The sequence below is a fragment of the Lepidochelys olivacea genome (assembly GCF_965140295.1).
Source record: "Lepidochelys olivacea isolate rLepOli2 genome assembly, chromosome: 2".
In the NCBI taxonomy this organism is placed as follows: domain Eukaryota; kingdom Metazoa; phylum Chordata; order Testudines; family Cheloniidae; genus Lepidochelys; species Lepidochelys olivacea.
The window spans coordinates 209836077-209859074 of record NC_140412.1 but is presented as its reverse complement, the minus strand read 5'-3'; the positions used below and the strand labels follow the sequence as shown (position 1 = coordinate 209859074).

The following is a 22998-nucleotide window of genomic DNA, read 5'->3' as shown; positions in this document are numbered from 1 at the left end:
TTCTTCCTGGGCCAGAAGATCACAGAAGGTGAAGTCGAAATGCCCATTGGGATCCTGGGAGACCCCACCTACCCCTTAATGCAGTGGGTTATGAAGCCATACATGGGGCAACTTAACAGCAGCAAGGAGCGGTTCAACAGCAGGCTGAGCAAGTGCAGAATGACTGTGGAGTGTGCTTTTGGCCGTTTAAAGGCCCGCTGGCACTGCCTCTATGGGAAGCTGGACCTGGCCGATGACAATATTCCTGTGCTTATAGCCATGTGCTGTATGCTCTATAATATTTTTAAAAAGGAGCACAGAGGGCAAGGGTGAAAGCTTCACTCAGGGCTGGACTGCAGAGGCTCAGCACCTCGAGGCTGAGTTTGAACAGCCAGAGATCAAGGCTATTAGAGGGACATAGCACGGGGCCATAAGGATCAGGGATGCGTTGAGGCACCAATTTGAAGCTGAAAGCCACAAATATTTGTTGCTATTCTCAGGAGTGCAGTGCTTGTAATGCTAGGATGTGATTGGTGCAAGCAATGCAAAATGAAGGTTTAACATAATTGTGTGTTTCTTTGCAGGGCGCTGTTTGTTTTCTATTAAGAGACTAAAGATTGCTTTTAAACCAACACAATTCTTTTATTCTTTTCTTTTTATTCCAACACAATTCTTTTATTCTTTTTATTCAATTCACAATTCTTCTAAAAAACAACAATGGGAGGGGAGATTCAGACAAAAAACAAAAAAACCATCAGCAGTGAGGGGAATTGGGGAAGGGCAGGTCCCAGGAGGAGGTGGGGTCCCGGGACAGTTCAAGATTTGTGTATATCCAGAGATCATATCCAGCCTTCTGCTTTGGAGTACAGTGCAGCGGGTACTGTACTTCAGCAGGCCCAAACTCCAGAGGGACGGGTGTTGAGTGTAGTGGGAGTCCACAGTGCTGGAATGTGAGGGGGGGCGGAGTGGAATGTCGCGGGTAGAGACTGGAGCCAGGAGGTTGATAAAAGTGTGTTGGCAGTGTCCGGGGGGAGCATGGGGAAGAGTTTTGCGACAGTGGCTGCAAGGGAGGGCGGGTGTGGAGCTGCTCGGTTTGCAGAGCTACTATCCCCTGGAGTGTGTCTGCCTGGAGCTCCATAATGTTTAAGAGCCGCTCCGTGGCTTCATTCTGGCATGCTGCGTTCTCCTTTCAATCCCTCTTCGCGCTGTCCCACCACTCCTTCAATTTCTGCTTCTTGGACGCGGAGGGCATCATAACATCACGCAGAAAGTCCTCCTTAGCTCTTTCTAATTCTGCGCAGCTGTTCAGCCACTGATAACGAAGAGGGAGTATGGGTTAGGGTTAGGGTTAGGGTTAAAGGCAACATTTTACAGAAGCAGTATTGTTTGCAACACACAGAACACTGATTCAGTGCTTTAAAACACAGCCAGTACTCACACACCTGTCACTCACTGGCTGCCGCTGACAAGCACACATGAGCTACAAGACCCCCAAAATGGTGAGTAGCCACAGGGCAGGGTAAATCACTCTTCCCGGACCTGCTGTACACTGGGCACATGGCTCCTGGGGAGAACCAGCACTGTAGTGGGGGGGGAGGGGGGAAGGGCTGAAAATAATTTCTGTCCCCACATTTTCCACAGGATGTGATCATTATAGAAGATGTCTCGCTGCTGAGGGTGAGCAGAGAATCAAGGGAGTGTTTTCTCCAAGACTGTGGCTTCCGCCCTGGCCTCTATGCGGCTTGCCTATGCGCAGCAATGGTCCCCCTGTCCCCATGATGGCACAGGCGTGGGAAAGTTACCATGAATGGGTAACCAAAGAACCTGTGGCAGCAGCGACGGATTACCCAGTATCTCCATGAGAGTTTTGTGGAGAGCTCTGAGGCAGATTCCCGTGAAGTGAGGGAGTCAATCAACAGCCTGTTCCTCCTCTCAGACTAGCCATGCGGTGGGAGACAAACCTGCTTCCTGCAACTCTCCTTCCCCCAATAACTTGCTTCAGCAATTCCCAAAATCAAATCCACTTACCAGGGGCCTCCTCTCCTGTTTGCGCTTCGCCAACATCCGACAGCTGTGACTGGCTAGCCTCGTCCTGGGTAGAAAAGAGCTCCTGGCTGCATGCATCTCTGACCTCCGAGTCATCCTCTGCCTCTGGGTCCCCCTCCCACTCCACATCCTTGTCCAAGATTTCCTCCTTCTGGCTTGGTCCACTCTCGACTGACTCGCAAGCCACCAAAGTATCCACAGTGGTCTTCGCAGTGGAGGTGGGGTCACCACTGAGTATCGCGTCCAGCTCTCTTTAGAACCAGCAGCTGATGGGCACAGCACCGGAGAGGCAGTTTGCCTCTTGTGCCTTGTGGTAGGTGTTCTGCAGCTCCTTCACCTTGACCCTGCACTGCAGTGTGTCCTGGTCAATGGCCCCTTTCTGTCATGCATCATGAAATCTGTCTGTAGGTATCATAATTCCTATGGCTGGAGCGCAGCTAGGACTGCACAGCCTCTTCTCCCCAAATACTGATGAGGTCCAGCAGCTCGGCATTGCTCTGATGTGCTGAGACCACTGCACGCATCACCAAGCAAACAGGAAGGGGACTTTCAAAATTCCAGAGGAATGTATGGAGTGGGGCTGACGGTTGGTGACCTGACAGCAGGGCAGTAGAGTTCAAAGCGATGACCAGAGAGGCGAGAACAGGCATTGTGGGACACCTCTGGGAGCCAGTCGCAGCACTTTAATTGCCACGGTGTTTACATTGGCACCGCAGTGCTGTAGCTCTGGCGCAGAAAGGTCTACGCCTCTCCTTGTGGTGGTTTTTTTTTAAAGTGCTACAACTGCGCAATTTCTCCGCACTAAGTGGCTTGGCAGTGTGTACACCTTGGGAGTTACAGCACAGAAAGCTGCTTTACTGCGCAGAAACTTGACAGTGTAGACAGGGCCTCAGTCTCTTATCTGCAAAATGGGGAGAATCATACTCTAGTGTTGTAAGGCTAAATACATGAAAAAAGTGAGTGGTTGGATATTATGGGGACAGGGGTCATAGGAATAACAACTATGGGTATGTCTACACAGCAAAAAAACCCTAGACAGCAAGTCTCTGAGTCCATGTCTGAGTCCATGTCATGGCCATTATCTTTGAAAACTCGTGGCGAATGGGGGAAGTCCCAGATGACTGGAAAAAGGCTAATGTAGTGCCAATCTTTAAAAAAGGGAAGAAGGAGGATCCTGGGAACTACAGGCCAGTCAGCCTCACCTCAGTCCCCGGAAAAATCATGGAGCAGGTCCTCAAAGAATCAATCCTGAAGCACTTACATGAGAGGAAAGTGATCAGGAACAGTCAGCATGGATTCACCAAGGGAAGGTCATGCCTGACTCATCTAATCGCCTTCCATGATGAGATTACTGGTTCTGTGGATGAAGGGAAAGCAGTGGATGTATTGTTTCTTGACTTTAGCAAAGCTTTTGACACGGTCTCCCACAGTATTCTTGTCAGCAAGTTTAAGAAGTATGGGCTGGATGAATGCACTATAAGGTGGGTAGAAAGTTGGCTAGATTGTCGGGCTCAACAGGTAGTGATCAATGGCTCCATGTCTAGTTGGCAGCCGGTGTCAAGTGGAGTGCCCCAGGGCTCGGTCCTGGGGCCGGTTTTGTTCAATATCTTCATAAATGATCTGGAGGATGGTGTGGATTGCACTCTCAGCAAATTTGTGGATGATACTAAACTGGGAGGAGTGGTAGATACGCTGGAGGGGAGGGATAGGATACAGAGGGACCTAGACAAATTGGAGGATTGGGCCAAAAGAAATCTGATGAGGTTCAATAAGGATAAGTGCAGGGTCCTGCACTTAGGACGGAAGAACCCAATGCACAGCTACAGACTAGGGACCGAATGGCTAGGCAGCAGTTCTGCGGAAAAGGACCTAGGGGGTGACAGTGGACGAGAAGCTGGATATGAGTCAGCAGTGTGCCCTTGTTGCCAAGAAGACCAATGGCATTTTGGGATGTATAAGTAGGGGCATAGCGAGCAGATCGAGGGACGTGATCGTTCCCCTCTATTCGACATTGGTGAGGCCTCATCTGGAGTACTGTGTCCAGTTTTGGGCCCCACACTACAAGAAGGATGTGGATAAATTGGAGAGAGTCCAGCGAAGGGCAACAAAAATGATTAGGGGTCTGGAGCACATGACTTATGAGGAGAGGCTGAGGGAACTGGGATTGTTTAGCCTGCAGAAGAGAAGAATGAGGGGGAATTTGATAGCTGCTTTCAACTACCTGAGAGGTGGTTCCAGAGAGGATGGTTCTAGACTATTCTCAGTGGTAGAAGAGGACAGGACAAGGAGTAATGGTCTCAAGTTGCAGTGACGGAGGTTTAGGTTGGATATTAGGAAAAACTTTTTCACTAGGAGGGTGGTGAAACACTGGAATGCGTTACCTAGGGAGGTGGTAGAATCTCCTTCCTTAGAAGTTTTTAAGGTCAGGCTTGACAAAGCCCTGGCTGGGATGATTTAATTGGGGATTGGTCCTGCTTTGAGCAGGGGGTTGGACTAGATGACCTCCTGAGGTCCCTTCCAACCCTGATATTCTATGATTCTATGACTCGGGCTTGTACTGCAGACCTAAAAATAGCAGTGTAGATACTTGAGCTTGGGATGGATGCTGGGCTCCAAGACCCTCCCCACTAGCTGGGTTTCAGAGCCCAAACAGCTACCCTGCTATTTTTAACCCCGTAGCATGAGCCCTGTGAGCCCAAATCAGTTGACCCAGGCTCGGAGACTCACTGCCCAGGTTTTTTTTGCTGTGTTGATGTATCCTCAAAGGAGTGTGAGGAGAGAAGTAAAGAGAAGTTGGAGCTGGTGAGAGACAGGTAGGCATAGAAAGAGAGAAAAAATGGAGTGAATTAATGAAAAGAAAAGGGAGGGTAGAAAAGGAAGGGTAGAAAACCTAGGAGACACAGTAAATAAAAAAAATAGTATATTGTCATATAGAAAGTCTGATATAAAAGTATTACAATGAAATACACAAAGTGGTTGACAGGGCACAGGCTCGAGTAGGAGGGGGATGTAGAGATTTGGCTGTGGGTGGGAGATGAATACAGGAACCTAGAATTATTAGAGAGAAGCGGAGAGGCTCTGGTGGGCTATGACATTGTACATCAACAATGCTGACATTTGGCAATGGCTTGACATATTTAAATATGTGTGTTGGATGGGAAAATTTGCAAGTTTGACATGTGGTGGCTTTCCAGTGTTTGCTGGGTTTTGTTTTTTAACCAAACCTAATTTACCACTGGCAAATCACAGTCAGAGATCAGGCTCCTTTCCTTTCCTTTTCCTTTTTCATTTTGTTTTTAATTCATAAAATCTCTCTTCTAAAATGTTTTAAAATCATTTAAAATTCAGGGCACTGCACCAGGCACTTCAGTTTTTCCAGAAAAGAACTTCTGGGCCCTTTCTTTTTGTTTGTCATTACATCAGGACAGTTTCTCCACCCCGGGGTAAGTCTAAACAAGGGTATTTATAAGGATAGTTGTTGAGAGCCTCAGGGATGTGCCTCTCTGCCCAGCTCACCCCCAACATACATACTTGTGCTTGACTAGCTATGGGCCTACTGGGGTACATGGATTCTTTTTGGATACATTTCAGCTCTCGCTGCAACCTGTCGCCACAAGATAATGCCAAAGCAGGACATGTCACCTGTAATGACAGTCACCAGAACTGGTGAGCTCCCGCTCCTATTCTAATCTACCGTAACCTCTCCTATATGCTAATAACGTCATATGTCCTTCCTCCAGTGTAAACATGGACTAAAATTTGGTCCATGATTTGTGCTTTGGTATATAATCTGCTGTCACCTGTTATTTCCACCAGTTTTTATTAGCCTGTGTTTTGTTCTTCTGTTGAAATGGCTGTTTTATTGGATGCACTTACTCTTGAAAATCAGTAACAACTAACTTAAAAAAAAAAGCAGGCAGAGTGAAAGGATGTAACCATGTTCCTGTGTGCAGCTGTAAAGCCAGTTGGCCTATCAGCACTAGTTTTGCAAAGATGCTTTACAGGAAAGGTATCATGATTGTGGTGGATAGCTCTGTCTATCACGTGTGACTCTGCTGTTCATCATGTATGGTGCAGACATGAGAAACTTTTTTAATTTGTAAGTAAATGTAGGGTTCAGAAAAGGGATCCCTGTATTGAGCTAAGCATAAGGTGAGAGAGGTGCTTCTTTCCCAGTGCTCTACTAATGCATTTCAATTCTGAGTTGCAATGCCCACTCTATTCCTGTCCTTAACAACTCCTCAGTAGATGTGCAATGTTTTAGTGTTTAGGGCCCTTAGCATTTAAATGGGAGAAAGTAATTTCACATTGCCATATAGAAACTATACGGTATTATCAAATGATAGAATTATGTTGACCTTGATCTTGCACTCTTTGTGTGCTCAAAATTCTTTGAAGTCAATGGGAGTTTTGGGTGCACAATAAATGCATAATCATACTCAGTGTAGGCCAAATTAAATTCCCAAATCAAGAAAAAAGGAATTTATTCTGACTGTAAATTGGGTTTTTGCAAAGCAGATTTAACAATGAAACTTGGTATCTTTCCTGCCTGACATTCAGGTAGGATAATCTGAGATGAGAAAATCATCCTGCCAGTCATAGGCGCTTTTTATTAAAATGCCCAGATCAGCATCCTTGGAATAAACAACATAAAACAGATCCATTATTTTGTATCTGATGCAAAACCAAAGCCAAAATAAACAAGCAAACAAAATAAATAATCATGGAGATTTGTCAGTCTGATTCCTGGGAAGATTTGTGGGTCTATTTTATATAAACACAATTTACAGGTGAGAGTTTCATTTTCTGTCCACAGGGACCATACATTCAGTAGGAACTGGAGGTGAAAGAAACGGAAAGCTTTAGAGCAACTGTACCTAGCCCTTGTGAGCTTCCCAGGATACCCCATCATCCAATACGTAGAGGGCAATTGGCCTCAGTTGGCCATAGCAGATTTTCTGCTTAAGGATCTTTAAGGGAGAGAGAGTAAAGGCAACCTTATGCAAGAGGCTTTTTCTTATGTGATTAGATACTAGTGCTGATCAAACAATGGGCTGGTTGGTTTTTCTAGAGAACACATTACTGAAAATGAAAAGAATTTTTTTCTTAATTTTTCTCAGATAATTTTTACTTTTTGGCAAAGAAGCAAACCCCCCAAAAATTCATCTGAAAACTGATCTTTTGATCTGGAAATGCTGCCACAGTGTCTCATGGGACTTGTAGTTCAGGCACCTCATGCCCCCATTGCCCTCAGTGGACTGGGCTCTGTGGCTAGGCTACATCTCCCATGATTCACCATGGTGTCCTAGGTCTTAAGAGCCTCAAACTAGCACCCTAACCACCTTCGTCCCCTGTCTTGTTCAGATAGAGTTTGATAATCTAATGTATATCATAAGCCTCACTTAGCAGAGGAAAAACAAGAGTAAAAACTGGAAGGTAAAATGGAAGGAATGAATCACAGGATCATCCTAGGAAAAGGAAGAAGGATGCAGTTACCTTGTCCTCTGAAAAAAGCAGCTCAGTTCCCAATCCTCTCGTGCTAGAAGAATACTCTCCAGAGAGAGGAACAATTAAGCCCAAAGACTTGAGGGAAGACAGACATAACTTTCAGAGGATGGATTTGGGGATATAATATTTCCACCATGCTTTTAGACCAAAAGCTAGCTAGCTATTTGGAGATTCTCACTTCTCACACCATGATGGGAAAATCAAGGAGTATCTTATGAAAAAAACAGGGAAGTATTATTTCATAGTCAGAACAGTGTAAAACCTGTAGAACTTGTATGAGCTAGAAAGCTTAGCTTTTTCCTGTCCTTTGAAAGAAACAGTAATTTGATACTGGAAGAGTGAACAGAGAATGAATTAGACATCTGATGTTTCTTGACTATAGCCAGTCAGAGACTGATCTACCCTCCCTGCCCAGTGAATAATTTTGACTTTTTAGCAAAAATATCAAAAACCAAAATCTTTTGTTTGTTTGGGCATTCTGTTTTAGATTGATTAATCAAAAATTAACATAGAAAACATGCACTTTTTGCAGAGAAGTTCATTCAGTCAAAAACCTCATTTTCTGTTGAAAAACTGTTTCAAAGGAAAATTTACAACCAGCCCTAGACATGGCAGAGGAAAGAGCAAAAAACTTACTCTGAAGAATGGCTTCCAGTAAGACAGAAATAAGAAGTGTTCTTCTACCAAGTTTCTAGGAAAAAGTAGTTTTATTACCTGCCTGAGAAGGCCTGGTCTACAACTTAGGTTGACCTAACTGTGTCACTCAAGGTGTTAACCAAAATGCTTAAAATAACAGCTTCAACAAAGAGAGGCATTATTTATAAGGGACCCCCTCCCACAGGTTTGTTCTTGATTCCGTATCTATTCACCAGTGGTGACCCTTTTCCCAACCAATAATACAATGGGAATGCAATTAAGAAACAATAACAGACATTTATTAAAAAAATAACTCAGTAGTTAACTTTTCAATGGCTTAAAGCCAGGACCACAAACTAATAAGGTGGGTTACAAAGAAAGACAGATAATTATGTATATCATCATTTCCTTCACAGGGATACAAGGGACCAAGACAACACCAGGACAACGACTGGATCAGGAACCACCAAGAGATGACACCACCAGGGATCAAAACGGACCGGACAGCGACGAGGACCACAACGCAGGAACAGGATCAGGATTGATACAAGGAGCAGGTAGGTATGATCTTTTTTTTCTTCCAAGATGACACGGAACAAGCACGGCTACCACTGGTGTGGACAGCACCTCATCCAGGGCATACAGTCTTTATATAGACGTTGCTAGGTAGATTTCACCAAATCAGATGACTTTTCCTGCTCTCACTTTCCTGCCATTATTCAAAAAGAGCGCCAACTGGGCGACAAGGAAAGGACCCAACATGGAGGACAAACAACAGTAATAGAAAAACAAAATGGCAAAACGAGCCCAATCAAGGGTGTGAAAAATTCACACCCTAAGAGACAGTTAAGCTGGCCTAAGCCCCTGTGTAGGCACTGCTACCTCCTCTTGGGGAGATAAATTTACTACAGCAACAGAAGAACCTCAGCTAAAGCTGTGGAAAAACCTCTCCTGTTGTTGTAGGCAGTGTGGATGCTACAGCGGCGTAGATGCAGCACACAGATGTACCATAGTAGTGTAGACAATACCCTAGGTCTGAGAAGTAAAAAAATGTAAGGAGCTGCCTCTAAAATATCGTACTTTGAAGAGCAAGAACCTGCCGTGGGTCCAGCAAGGCTCATTCGGTCATCACAAAACCCCTAGTTTCATTTATGAAGTCTGATGGATTACCCTGTCTGAAAAAGGTAGCCTGAATTAGAAGAGAGATCAAGGATGCTTGCTCAGGAGTTGGCTGCCATACCTGTCCTTGTGTGCAGCCTTTTACAGCATATGATTTAATTTGGTCATTTGTCCGCAACTGTGAGCAATGTAAATCTGGACTTTGTGAATTCGCCCATTGTGTGTTGACAGGTTGAAAGGCTTCTGGCTAAAAGTTACTAGAAATATGACACCACCCAGGGTTTAGAGCCAGGTTTCAATTGCTAGAGAGTATACATGCCCCTTTCCTCTACTCCAGTGGTTCCCAAACTGGGGTTCGCAGAATGTTACAGGGGGTTCGCCAGAAAAATGTCACTCATGGCGGCCAGAGGACCCCAGGCATTGGAGGCAGCAGGTGGGACCCAGTGGCAGGGCAGACAGCCCGAGCCCCAGGGAGAGCGGGGCTGGGCAGTTGGGGCTGGCAGCCCGAGCCCTGCCCCCGTCAGCAGGGGAGCCGGCTATCCGAACCCCAGCGCTCTGTGCGGGGCTGGCAGCCCGAGCCCCAGGGAGAGCGGGGGCCAGGCAGTTTGGGCTGGCAGCCCGAGCCCTGTCCCTGTCAGCAGGACCTGCAGCCCAAGCTCAGTGGAGCTCAGCTGACTGGGGCGGTCAACAGGGTCCAGCAGCAGGAGCTCCGCGGAGTCTGGAGGAAATTTAAACTTAAATCCCTGGAAATATTCATTTTTAGGAGGGGGTTACGAGATTTCACAATTTATTGAAAGGGGTTCGCGGGCTGTTAAAGTTTGGGAACCACTGCTCTACTCCCTTTTCTGACAAAATGTAGTTTATCCAGCTACAGTGTCTGATGGTGGGGAAAAAAATCGCAGTAAATCAGAAGTATTGTTTTAAAAAGGAAGGAGGGAAAATCCCTCAGCCCTGTGTGATGGAGCTGCCAAAAAGATCAAACAATTATTTCTGGAAACTTTACTAGCTAAATGTGGGCAGAAAGTCATCCTTCTGTGTGATTGTATGAGCTAGAAACAACAGAGATTTAGTTTAGATTAAGTTTAATTCCTGACGACATTAGTTATGTTTCAGTGGAAGAAAGTGTCCAGTTTTTCAGTTTAATTATATCAGCAATCACAAAGCTGTATTGCAGAATGGTATCACACATAGAGAAACACTGAAAGGTTCCTAGGCTTAGCTCAGTGAGATAATCACCCCAGAGTTTGGATGCTTAGCTGAGGCATTTTGCACCTACCTTGAACCACTTGAGATTGAAAGTGAAGACTGGAATTTCATCAGAAAAGGCTTTCCTGTGAGAGCTCCAGTATTTTGTGCTTCCAGCAAGGGTGAAAGTAACTCAGGACACTTACCGGTATGAGGCCAGGACTGGCTCCAGCCCCAAGAAGGGGCAGGGCCTCGGGTGGAAGGGGCAGGGCAGGGCTGGGGGTCAGCATCCCCCAGCCAGCCCTTCCAGGCTGCCTGGCCCATGCCACCCAGGGCTCCAGTGGTGATTTAAAGGGCCCAGGGCTCCGGACACCGCTGCCACGGTAGCAGCAGCAGCATCTGGCGCCCTGGGTCTTTTTAAATTGCAGCGCTTTAATGTGGGCTGTGTACCGGCCGGGGCGGGTTCTTATTGGTACGCCGTACTGGCCCGTACCAGCTCACTTTCACCCGGCTTCCAGTCAGGATGGAAGTATTGTGTGAACAGCTTTTCTTGCCACATTTCACTACATTTCCCTTAAACTAAGGCCTGGTCTGTACCTAAAACTTAGATCAACCAAAGTGTGTTACTCTGGGTGGTTGTGTGGAAAAAATCACACCCTTGAGAGATATAGTTCAGCTGACCTAAGTCCTGGTATAAACAATGCTAGCTCAACAGAAGAATTGTTCATCAACCTAGTTACTGCCTCTCCAGTGGGTGGATTAACTACGGTGACAGAAAATCCCCCACTATGGTGCTACAGAGACACACCTGCAGAGCTGTAGCTGGGCGGCTCTAGTATCCGCAGTGTAGACATACCCTAAGAAAAAAATTTTGAACCCTGAAGGAAAGTTTGGTTTGGATTCCATTTGAGTTTTGAATGAAAGTTTGTAGGAGTTGCGGGGTTCTTATTTTATCTGGACTTGTTCACCCTTGTTCTGGACCTTGTTCACCTTGTTCCTTTCTAATAGTGGTATATAAGGCACTGAAGAATAAAAATACAGTTTCCATACTGTAGGGGAAAAAAAATTAGGTAAAAAGTAGATCTGGTTCGAACATTTTCAACAAAATGAAATGTTGTCAAAACATGCTGTTTCACTGAAGTGTTTAACGGAGATGTATTTGTTTTGGCAACATTTTCATAGTGAGGGATATATTGGTACATGGGCTCTCTCGTCACTTCTGATGAGAGAAAGAGAGAGATCTGAATTGAAAAGCTGAGCTTTTTGATTCAAAAATGGGTTTTCAACACTATTCAGTTTCATGAAAATGTTAAAAATGTTTTGTTTTCACTCCAATGCAGAACGAGAACAAATTTCAAAACCTCAAAAGTTGCCATGGAACACAGTTGTTGTCCTCCAGCCATCTCTAGTAAAAGTGCCAGACATTCTTTGGAGGGGGAAAAGGGGCATTATATGTAGAATTAAAGGTCAGGAAAAGAGCAGCTGCACCAGAGAACAGCTGGTTCTACCTGTGGTACAAGTGCAGATCTCATCTAAGTGGAATTTAATAGTCCCGGCTAATCCTGCAATCACTTACACATGTGCTTAATTTTATGCCTGTGACTATACCCATGAGCAGGTCCTCAAAGGAACTAAAGTTCAGCATGTGCACAAGTATTTGCAGGATCGAGGCCATGGATTGTCAACAATACTTACGTTTACTTTATTCTGTAAAACAACGAGTACAATTGTGGCTGCTCAAAAATAAATATATGTGAAGTGTATAAAATGCACAGTTGTGGAGCTTATTAAGTGTGACTCCTATAAATGCAAGTACGGAACTTATAAAAATCCATATCTTCTATGTTCCACTCATGGTCCCTAGCACACTTCAGTCTCTTCTGTCACGGGGGCAGGACCAGTGCCATGCAGACAGTACCAAGCACTGGTCAATGCTTTTAAGTTAACTTTAACGTGTAATGTAAAGTATGGGGTGGGTGGTCATGTGTCAGTTTATAGGCAGATATATACAGAAATCAGAACAAGTTACATAAATAAAATCTCTTAATTTGAAAAGTGAGTGAGCACAGGGACAGTTGTTGATCCTGAAAACTGCTTTGTCTATTTAATTAGCTTAATGCTCATGTTGTCGCACTGAGAATGCTGCTGACCAAGCTGCACAATCTGCTTCTCTGCCGCGCTGCAGCTATACTAAGTCCTGTGATGAGATTCTGTAGAAGGCATTAACCTTCCTTGTCTGACCCTGGTCGTTTTATCTGCATTCCCCACAGGCTTTCATTCATCTCCTCTACCAGTGCAATTACAGGGGGTGGAGGGGAGGTGTAGCGAAAAGAGTGCTTTTTCATTGGCTACTCTGTATATGCTAAACACATATTTGTATGACATGAGGCATTCTATACAGAAGTGCTTACGATGCAGAAATAGCTGAAAATACTAGCGGGTATATTTTAAAGACAGTGCTCAGAAACTTAGCAGCATGATTCTTACTGACATTAATGGGAGTCATGAACCTAAATCATAGTGCAGTGCTTTCAAAACTGACCCCAGAAGACATTTCCTGACAGAGGGAGAGACAAAATAAGAAATAAAAGTTTATAAAACCAAAGAGCTGAAATAATTGAATAAAAACTGGCGACATTGGTACAAAACTGTGTAAGTAGGGCCCTATCAAATTCATGATCCATTTTGGGCAATTTCAGTCATAGGATTTTAAAAATAATACATTTCATGATTTCAGCTATTTAAATCTAAAATTTCATGGTGTTGTAATTGTAGGGGTCCTGACCCAAAAAGGAGTTGTGGGGGGAGGGGAGTCCCAAGGTTATTGTAGGGAGGGTTGCGGTACTGCTACCCTTACTTCTGCGCGGCTGCTGGCGGCAACGCTGCCTTCAGAGCTGGGCAGCTGCAGAGTGGCAGCTGTTGGCCAGGAGCCCAGCTCTGAAGGCAGAGCCACCTCCAGCAGCAGGGCAGAAGTAAGGAGAATATGGTCTGGTGTTGCCTCCCTTACTTCTGCCCTGCTGCTGGCGGAACACCACCTTCAGAGCTGGGAGCCTGGCCAGCAGCTGCCACTCTCTGGCCACCCAGCTCTGAAGGCAGTGCAGAAGTACTGCAACCCCCCTGCAACTCCCTTTTGGGTCAGGACCCAATCTGAGAGACATTGGTCTCCCCTGTGAAATCTGGTCTTTTGTGTACTTTTACCCTGTACTATACAGATTTCACAGGGGAAGATCAGATTTCACGGTCCATGACGCATTTTTCATGGCTGTGAATTTGGTAAGGCCCTATGTATGAGTTATGAATCTGATAAGCTGGTATGTAATCTATAAAACTGCAAGACGAGTGAAGAGATAGTATCTAATCACAGTCTCAACATTTATATGTGTTCACTCTGTGGTAAACATTATGGGCTTGACCTCATTTCTACTTACTAGATTTAGATGTCTTATGACAGTGAACATTGACTGACCGCCTTGAGAAGCTGTCTGAACTGCAAGACACTCATCCCCCCAGTAGGTGGCTTGGCACAGCAAAATTTGCCTGGTCTTCGGGGATCTTGGGGCTTAATATAGTCAGCAGAATGTACAAGGGAGTTCAGTCACGGGCTATTGATGTATTAAACCTCAGCTGCATTTTAAGGAATGAGGCTAACAGCTGAGTTTCTTCAGCAACCCCAAAACTGCACCAATGTTCCATTAATGTATAGTGTGGAATATGACAGTATTTTTGTCTTTATTCTTTTCATGATTCATTGGAGTCAGTGGAGCTATGCTGGTCTGCATCAGCTGAGGATCTGGCCCATAAAGTCAAGTACATGGCAGAAAAGTAATTTGGCCTCTATTTGGGAACTGGCAAGTGAGAAAATGGAAAATAAATGGACTCAATGTCAAAGCAGTCTGCAGCATGTGTGGCATGCAGGGCAATGAAATGGAAGGCATAACACACACCTGCTGTGTGAGATAACACAAACTAACACTTGTATGGCATCTAGAAGAGTGTTTTCTGTGAGATCACAGGAAAAATTTCCAAAATCGCCTAAGCCACAGGGGACTAGGAGTGGAATCCATAAAGCTATTTAGGCATCTAAACCCATCTTTCGGTGCCTAAGTCCCCCCACTGTGATCCCCAAAGCTCTCGTCAAACCCTGTAGGTGCCTAAATTCACTTGACACCTAAGTTTTCCCAAGTAAAAAATTCCCTAGGTGTCTAAGTTTCTGCCTCTGATTATGTGCAAGGCTACTTCCCTCTAGACGTCCATATACCTATCTCCTGCCTACGCCCCAGAGTGACTAACAAACAAAAGGAAGATAGGTATTCGGCTGCCTAACTCGCCCAAGGGTCTGATCTGGTGGGTGCACTCAGAGGGCACCTACTGGCTGGAAGAGATGCCGGCATGCCCATCTTATAACTTCTAGCCTAGTGGTTAGAGCACTTACCTGGGATGTGGGACCGAGGTTCAATTCCCTCCTCCCTGGCATCAGGGAAGGGGTTGGGAGATTGAAGCTGGGGTCTGCCACCTCTCCATCAATATTGCCTGTTGAAGCAGTTCTACTGTGGAAAAATAAAGAGTGATTGGATCAGGGGGACTGGACCCAGGGACTTCTGTCCCCCAGCTGGGTGCCCTAAGCACTGGACTACAGAGTCATTCTTTCTCTCTGGTCCAATGACTCTTTCTTTCTTTATCTACAGGGGAACAGCTTCAGCAGGAGAGATGCCTATAGGATCAGGCCCTGCTGGTGAGACTGGTGTTCTAGTTTGAGAATCCTGCTTCAGGGCCTCTGGGGGTATGTCCACATAGCCCCTGGCAGTGAGCTTCCCAGCCTGGATGGACAGACAAGGGCTAGTGCTCTAAAAATAGCTGTGTGGCCAGCGCTTTGAAGTTGCCACTTGGGGTGGAGCGCAGGCTCTTGGGGTGGAGCTGCAGCACCCTCTAACTTGAAGTGGTTTCCATTATATCCAGGGTTTACAGTTTGGTTCAGTGGCTCTCAGCACCCCAGCTATAAAAATTGTTCCAGCACCCTTGGCTACACAGCTATTTTTAGAGCATTAGCCCCAGTCTGCCCACTTGGACCGGGTGGCTCGCCGCCATAGGCTGTGCAGATGTACTGGGGCTTTGGCTTGAGCTAGGCTGGGAGTTGTTTGATAACTGTGAGGCAGGGCTTGTGGGGCTTTGCAAATGCTGACTGGTGAAAACGTAGGTGCCTAGCAGGTTAGGTGACAGCTGAGTGGCAGTTTGAAAATGTCAGTGGTGCCTAAACGGTGGATTTAGGTGTCTAAATACCTTTAAGGAACTGGGCCTAAGTCCCCTTTGAAAATGGGTCACTTAGGTACTTTTGAAAATGTTACCCCACAGCCTTGGAGATGTAGAACCTGCTGGTATATTAGCACAGACTAACACAGGCAGGTGACAGTTTTGGGGGTTTGTTTGTTTGTTTGTTTTAATCAACCCTAAATATCAGTATGCTTTAATAACGTATAACTTAACAACAAACCACACCTATTGGCAAAATCCGGGAAGCAAAATTCTAGTATTCAAAATTGTGTGAAGTTATCAACAACAAAAAAAAGACATAAAGCAAGGAAAAGAAAATTGTTCGTTGGGAAAGGGAGAAAAAATAATAAAGAGCTGATATAGAGAGCAAACATTCATGACACTAGCTTGCAAATGAAGATCCTGACCAACAGTATAAAATAAGAAACAAACAGAAAGCACGCTTTAAAAGAAAAGAGAATTGAAAGCGTCCCAAAGCTGAGTATTCTGGCTTCCAGCCAAGCCAGCCTATGCATCAGTTCCGCTCTCTAGAGCAAGAGCAATCCTTGCTGTCAGCTCTGCACTGTGGACAGGACTATGTGTTTCAAAGAAGTGAAAGTAGTTACAGCAGAAAATAAGACAGAGTCTGGGGCTTTCAATGGAACAAGCCAGGCAACTGAATCAGCCTGAGTGACATGCTTTTTCTTCATGCTGCATGCCACACAATGCTGCAGTTCTCCCACTTTCTTTCTGAACTCTTGGAGATAGTAAACTCATTTGGTAGGTATTCTAGCACAGGGCTTAACCAAGTTTTGGTCTCTGTGCAATAAGTGGTATTTTTGGACAATATTGTCCACCCTTTTAGAATAATCTTTCATACGAGCTGTGGGGGGCTGTCAGTAAAAATAAAAATGCACATCAGTCTAAGTTTATGGACATGATTCTTATAAGTATAGGTAACAAAATGATTGTGGATCCTGTTCTATGATTGGCAGCCAGAATCAGGGCATTGGTGCCTTAGTCAGACAGGATTTGACTCTCCTTCCCACATAGTGACTTCCTGTTCCCTTCTCCTTAGCGGTCTGGCCACAAATCTGAACCATTTCTTCCTCTCGAAGGTTGTCCCTGTTTCTGCTTTTGTCGTCTGTGACAGGTGCTTTCAGTCTCCTAACAGCACCACTGAATTACTTGTAGCAGCTACAGTGGTGTTTCAGCGAGAAGTTCTACAGCAACCAATGCAAAAGGCCTTGGGAGCATGTCTAAGACCCAAGGCATTTACTTGACTAAGCAGAATCAGAGAGACCTTCCTGAAGGGGGCTGGCTTGGAATCTCTATTTAAGCCAGAGAAGAACAATTCTGCGTGGTCTGTTGGTGAATGGCCCTAGTTGTCTCCGCTTTCTTCCGGTATTGCCCTCATAGGTTATGCCCTAAGTGGTCACCTACTTATATGTACATTTGTATGTTGAATGGCTTAAGTTTAAATCTTATAAAAGCAACACTACCCAGCCAATAGGTGACACTCAGGAAAAACAACTCTTGTCTACATGGCCAAAGTACCAAAAACGATTCCAAATACACAGAGCACTGTTAGCCAGGGCCTAATCCTGTGAGATACTGAGCACTTCCTGGTGGGTACGGAATGCGATTATCAGTGTGCTCAGTAGGAGGGAAGGGTGCTCAACACTTTGCAGCATCAAGCCCTTTGTTGCTTTTTAGCAGTAAAAATATCCCACATACTTCTCAAACATAGGTAGTCACAATGACAAGGTCGTTACACAACAACAGACACCAACGGAATACAAGATCTTAAGTCTTTAGAATTAAATATGTTGCTCAGTTTTATTTTATGGTGACAAGACACCTGCATAATGGGGCAGATTAATTGAGAAAATTAGTAGAGGCTAAATGAAATGGAAAAAATCTAGATCTCTAGACTTTTCTGCTTCTAGCACAAGTTGTGGTGTTTCACTTTTCTGGTTTATGAAGACACCCACTGCAAAATTGCATCTGGTGATCATATATATATGTAGAGTGGTTATTTATTTTATTGAGCAAGAGTTAGGGGTCTTAGGCCTGGTCTGCACTAAAAAATTAAAATGGCTTAACTACATCACTCAAGGTGTGTGTGAAAACACCACACCCTTGAGCAGTGTATTTAAGCCAATCTAACCCCCACAAACAATGCTAGGTCAATGGAAGCATTCTTCTGTCGCCCTAGCCATCACCTCTCAGGGAGATGGATTACCTACGCTGACGGAAGAACTGCTACCCTCAGTGTAGGAATTGTCTGAGGCACTACTGCGGCATAGCTGTGCTGCTGTAGCATTTCAAGTGTGGACAAGCCCTTAGAACAGAGATCGGCAACCTCTGGCTCGTGGCCTGCCAGGGTAAGCCCCTGTGGGCCGGGATGGTTTGTTTACCTGCCGCATCTGCAGGTTCGGCCGATCGCAGCTCCCACTGGCTGCGGTTCATCGCTCCAGGCCAATGGGGGCTGAGGGAAGTGGCGCGGGCCAATCCCTGCCTTAGAAGGTGGTTTTTAAAACAAACACTCTTTCATTAAGCACAAGCAATAAGTCCCTTTGCTTTCTAATGATGAAGAATCCAATTTTGTCTGGGGTTGAGTAACCTCATCTCTCACATAATTTGATCTATGACAATTAAGGGATTTAATACCTCACAGAAAGTGCATTTTACCTTCAAGGGATGAAATTCTGGCTCCACTGAAGTTAATGGGAGATTTGCCATCAACAGGGGTAGGATTTCATCCTCGATTTTTAAACTAGTCTTGTAAATTCTCTGGTTTTGGGATAGCATTAGCCTTTACTGCTCTGGTGCAAAACCACAGATCCTGTTTGGAGCTCAGTGTATTGTATTGGATGTGTATGGCACTTTTTGTCCAGAATCCCTTAGAAGACATAATCTCTAAAAAGGGTGAATCCATCTTTCATTCACAATGATCTCCAAAGCATGGAACACTCCAAACGAGATTTGCCATAACTTAGACATCTGTCACACAGCTCTGCTGTGTGTTGCAGATAGATTTGTTAGTTTTAATATTGAACACATTTATTTTAGTACATATAAACATAACCACTGCCAAAAATCTACCACATAGACTCATCTATCCTGCTCCCACCCCCAAAGTACTGCTTATAATAGGATTGAATTAGTGGATTTCTAATAGCATCTTCGTTTAGTTAATACAACTAAATATCAATTAGAGATCCCTAACAATTAGACATACGGAGTAGATATAACAGATGGGCCTTGTCCATGGTTGATTACACTAAAAATACTATGGGATTCTATTTTTAAAATAGTGTCATTCTAATACCCTTGCTCCATGCAAATCATGCTGAAGTCCATAATGTAGTGGTCAGAAATTCTGCTTCCTGATAATTTTGCAGTTTGTACAAAACATGCTGTTTAAATTGTATAAGTGTTCCATTATTATGTCCTATTACCTCAGGATTATGACTAACAATTATGGCTAATCTTGTCCTAAAAGGTATTGGTGCATAAATCTGATTATGATAATTTGGTTAAAATGCAAAAATATCCAAAGCAGACTTACAAATAAGTAATTTTCCCATGTGATCATGGTAATTTGGTCTGTAAATTAGGCAAGCAATTTTATACTAATTTTCAACGTGACCTTGGTCTTCTAATTTTATGAAACATTGGCTGTACATGTCAGCTATTTAATATATACCTCTGGTGAAAAGGATGAGGGATTTATTTTCCAAAACGTGAAATCGTGTTGCTGCATGCGTTGCTACCTTTGATATGCTCAGTGTGTGATTTTTAACTAAGCTGTACATGGAAGATCCTTTTATCTTCACCATCAAAAGAACTTTGATTTAGATTTCTGGCACTATACTTATCATACTGGATATTTTACAACCATTCTGAAACTTCCACTTTGTCCAAAGGAATATGAACAAAACAGCAGGAACTATAGATATAGATACAGATATATATAGAGAGATAGAGAGATGTAGTTATATGTAGATAGATAGATTAGATGTAGATATAGTTACATGTAGATATATATAGTTTTATATATAGATAGATATATTAATGTTGGTGTTTTTATTGATGTTTGAATGGGGTTTGGATCCTTGTTTGGTTTTGTTTCTTCTGTATTCTCCCCCTGGTTTACTCTCCATCATGTGGTCTTTTACATTTGTCAGTGCCTAGAGAAAATGAGGCACAGTGGTATGCAGAGCTGTCCCTTGGGTAGGGTGAATCGGGGCGACTGCTTCGGGCCCTGCACTTTGGGGGGCCCTGTGGGCCGGTGCGATTGGCTGGCACAGTTGGTCCCGGAAGAGACACCTCCGTCACTTCCACCCCGGGCTCCACACGCCCCCTATGGATGGCCATGGTGTTATGATATAATTATGACAGATACCTCTTCCTATTTAATAAACAATGCCATCTCCTAAAAGGGTTTCAGATATCTTCCTTCCCTATCACACAGAAAAAAAGGTAGGAGAAAATCCCACTGAGGAATATCACTGAGAGAATTTTGGAGAGGAAGTGTTACTCTAAGAGCTCCTCAGTGTCACTGGCAGAGGGCCCACTGTTCTGTAACTCCTGTCAGGCCTGACATACTCACTACACCTAACCCATTGCTGTCATAGTGTTTGTCTGTAAAGAGTGTGGTATGAATTATCAAATGAAAGCTAGTGACACCCTGGTCATTAATATAATTGTGTGTGTGTGGAGGAATGGATGGTGTGTGTGCTGGAAATACCTTCCTAAATATGTTTTGGGGCAGAGTTGATTAAAAAAAAAAAGTTTGTCCTAGAGAAAAGAATGCTGACTTGAGTGTTTGCCTATGTCTCCAATGTAAATTGAGCATGGCAGTGCCAGAGATAATGGGCAGTTCATTTGTATCTGAGGTAAACGCCAGTGATCAGGAGGATGAGGAAACAGCATGGCATCAGCACCCCAGAGACAAAGAGAGTGAACTCTGCGGGAACATAAGGAGAAGCAAAGGGCACCTTGTTATCCACCACTGAGGGAACAAAGAGGTCAGTGCTCTTTGCATTCCACGACCAGTGGATCCCCAACTCCAGAGCCAGTGCTAGGCGTAAGCAGACTAAACAATTGCTTAGGTCCCCAAGCAGCTTGAGGGGGCCCTTTATGAATTATTAATATGGGTTTTGTGCCCAATGGGCTAGCACCGGCACTGCCCAACCTCGTGGGGCTGGTGACTCAAAGAAGTGGCCGTAGGTGAGAAAACTGCCTTAGACAAGGATTGTAACCTGTTGAGTAAAGTTTTGGTCACTAGGAAGTGTGATTATATTTTTTATTTGTAATCATTTTTGGTTTCTAGTATCTCTGCGTTGTATCACTTAAGTCTCTGTTTTGTTATACATTCGTCCCAGGGCTGTTGTATTAGAATGAGGTGGGACCCCTCAGCTGAACCAACAGGCTCGTGTTTTTGGAGGCAGTGGGCTTGATATCTCTGTGGGCATCCAGAAGAGGGGCTGGGTGCTGCAGGGAGACGCTTCTGGAGAGTTCAGGTCCCTGAAGTACACCAGGGACCACCCTGCGAGGCAAAGTTAGGACTGACAGAGTCCTGAGGAGTTTATTTGGCTGGCTAGCAGACTGGGGTGGCAGGGAGCTGTCATGCAGGCTAGCACCAACACATTCCTTTTTCGCTAAGGCAGAAAGGCGACAAGGCTGACTTACAGTTCTAGATACCCCAAGAAAGCGTCACAGGGAGCACGTCAGAAAACAGAAAACACGCCCAGAGGAGCACTGATGTTGAAGGATTTTAGCTAAAATTAGAAGAGTTAGGGTGAAAGGCCATTTAATCTAAGATGACAAACGTAACCCATTTGAATTGCAATCATGCACTCTGTTTCATATTTACGGCACAAATCCTTGCCCTTTTCATTTATATGGATCAGTGGCACACAATCTTTAATATCTGGAGAGCCCCTTTGTCATCTAATATAGTCTCAGACAGTTCTGAAAGAATTAAATGTACATGAAATACAAGTATTGGACCAGATCCTTAGCTTCGCTATATACAGTCCCTTTGCAAATCTCTGGCAGCACAAAGGGCCATAAAAGCATTTTAATTGTCCTCCTGAGGAGCCCTCTTATGTAGGAAGATTCCTGGGTGGCAAAGAGCCAGTGTAGCAGTTCTTGGCACAGAAGGCTTATCTGGCGAAAAATGGGTGTATTCTGAGTACTACTGCACTCCAGTGATCCCTAACTGTTGGAACAGCCCACTGGGGTAGATACAACTTAGAGCAGACCTGAAGCTGCACTTCATTGCACTGGGAGCCGAACTGGCCCCTAGACAGCTCCGGGATTGGGAGAACCCACAGAAACAAAGTCACCTTTGTTCCTTCTCTCTGGTCCTTTGCTGAGCGTAGCCTGGCTAGAAAAGAGGATTCAGCCCAGCGTATGGAACCACTTAGTTGCAGAAATAATGGTTAATAATATTATTAGTTAATATTACCCTCTAATAAAGCAAACATCAAAGCATCAAAAACATCCAGGTGAGATCCATGGTAAAGAGCTGCTGAGATGTTTGGGAAGGATGTACAGTAACCTTCACTCAAGCTTCGGTGTATGGAACAGAGAGACCAAATACACAGCGTCTGTCAGTCACCTGAACTAGCTGGGGGTTCCTGGAAGGCTCCCTGCCATGCCCCCACAAACATGTGAGCTCTGATTATCAAGGGGGCATTTTTTGGTCTTAAGACCCAGTCTTCAGTCCCTGCCCACTAATGTTATTTCAGGAAGCAAAGAAGGGAAACAGTTAGCCATGGGCACTCTCTTTGGTGGCAGTTTATTTTATGCCCACCTGTTTCTCAAATGGGGAGAAACCTGCCCTCCTTGTGACAACAATGAGGCATTGCCTGAGCTGATTTAATCTACAGTGGCTTGATTGCCATATATGGAAGTTGGGCTGGAGTCATGGATAGTCCCTTTGGAGGGGGTTGGGTTAGGTTGCCACATAGAGGTGCTGTTGTGGAGCTGCTGAGGGCTCTTTCAGTAGAAAGGTTAGGAAATTTCCAGTGCATTCTCTAATTCATATCAAAATATAACCAGCATGCTAAATTTTACGAAAAACCCAACGTCATTTTACTGTGGGGCATATTGTGCTCTCCCTTTTTATACTTGTGGGAGAGTCACTGGAGATCTAGGAAACTTAGGGCAGTTCAGATCATGGAGTCTGCCTCAAATTATCACCTTCTGGGCTCCAGGAGCATGGGCACCCCCAGACTCACAGAGGGGATGTCCCCCCATGCT

The 22998-nt window shown here is 44.7% G+C and overlaps 1 long non-coding RNA gene across 1 annotated transcript in view; it reads left to right on the top strand.

The window, feature by feature from the left end:
- Positions 1–1360: 1360 nt before the first annotated feature.
- LOC311516729 overlaps positions 1361–22998 on the top strand; it is a 66941-nt gene continuing 45303 nt past the window's right edge. The window contains exons 1-2 of the long non-coding RNA XR_014710496.1: positions 1361–1478; positions 8586–8726. This is a non-coding gene — a long non-coding RNA (uncharacterized lncRNA). The remainder of the gene's footprint in view (positions 1479–8585; positions 8727–22998) is intronic.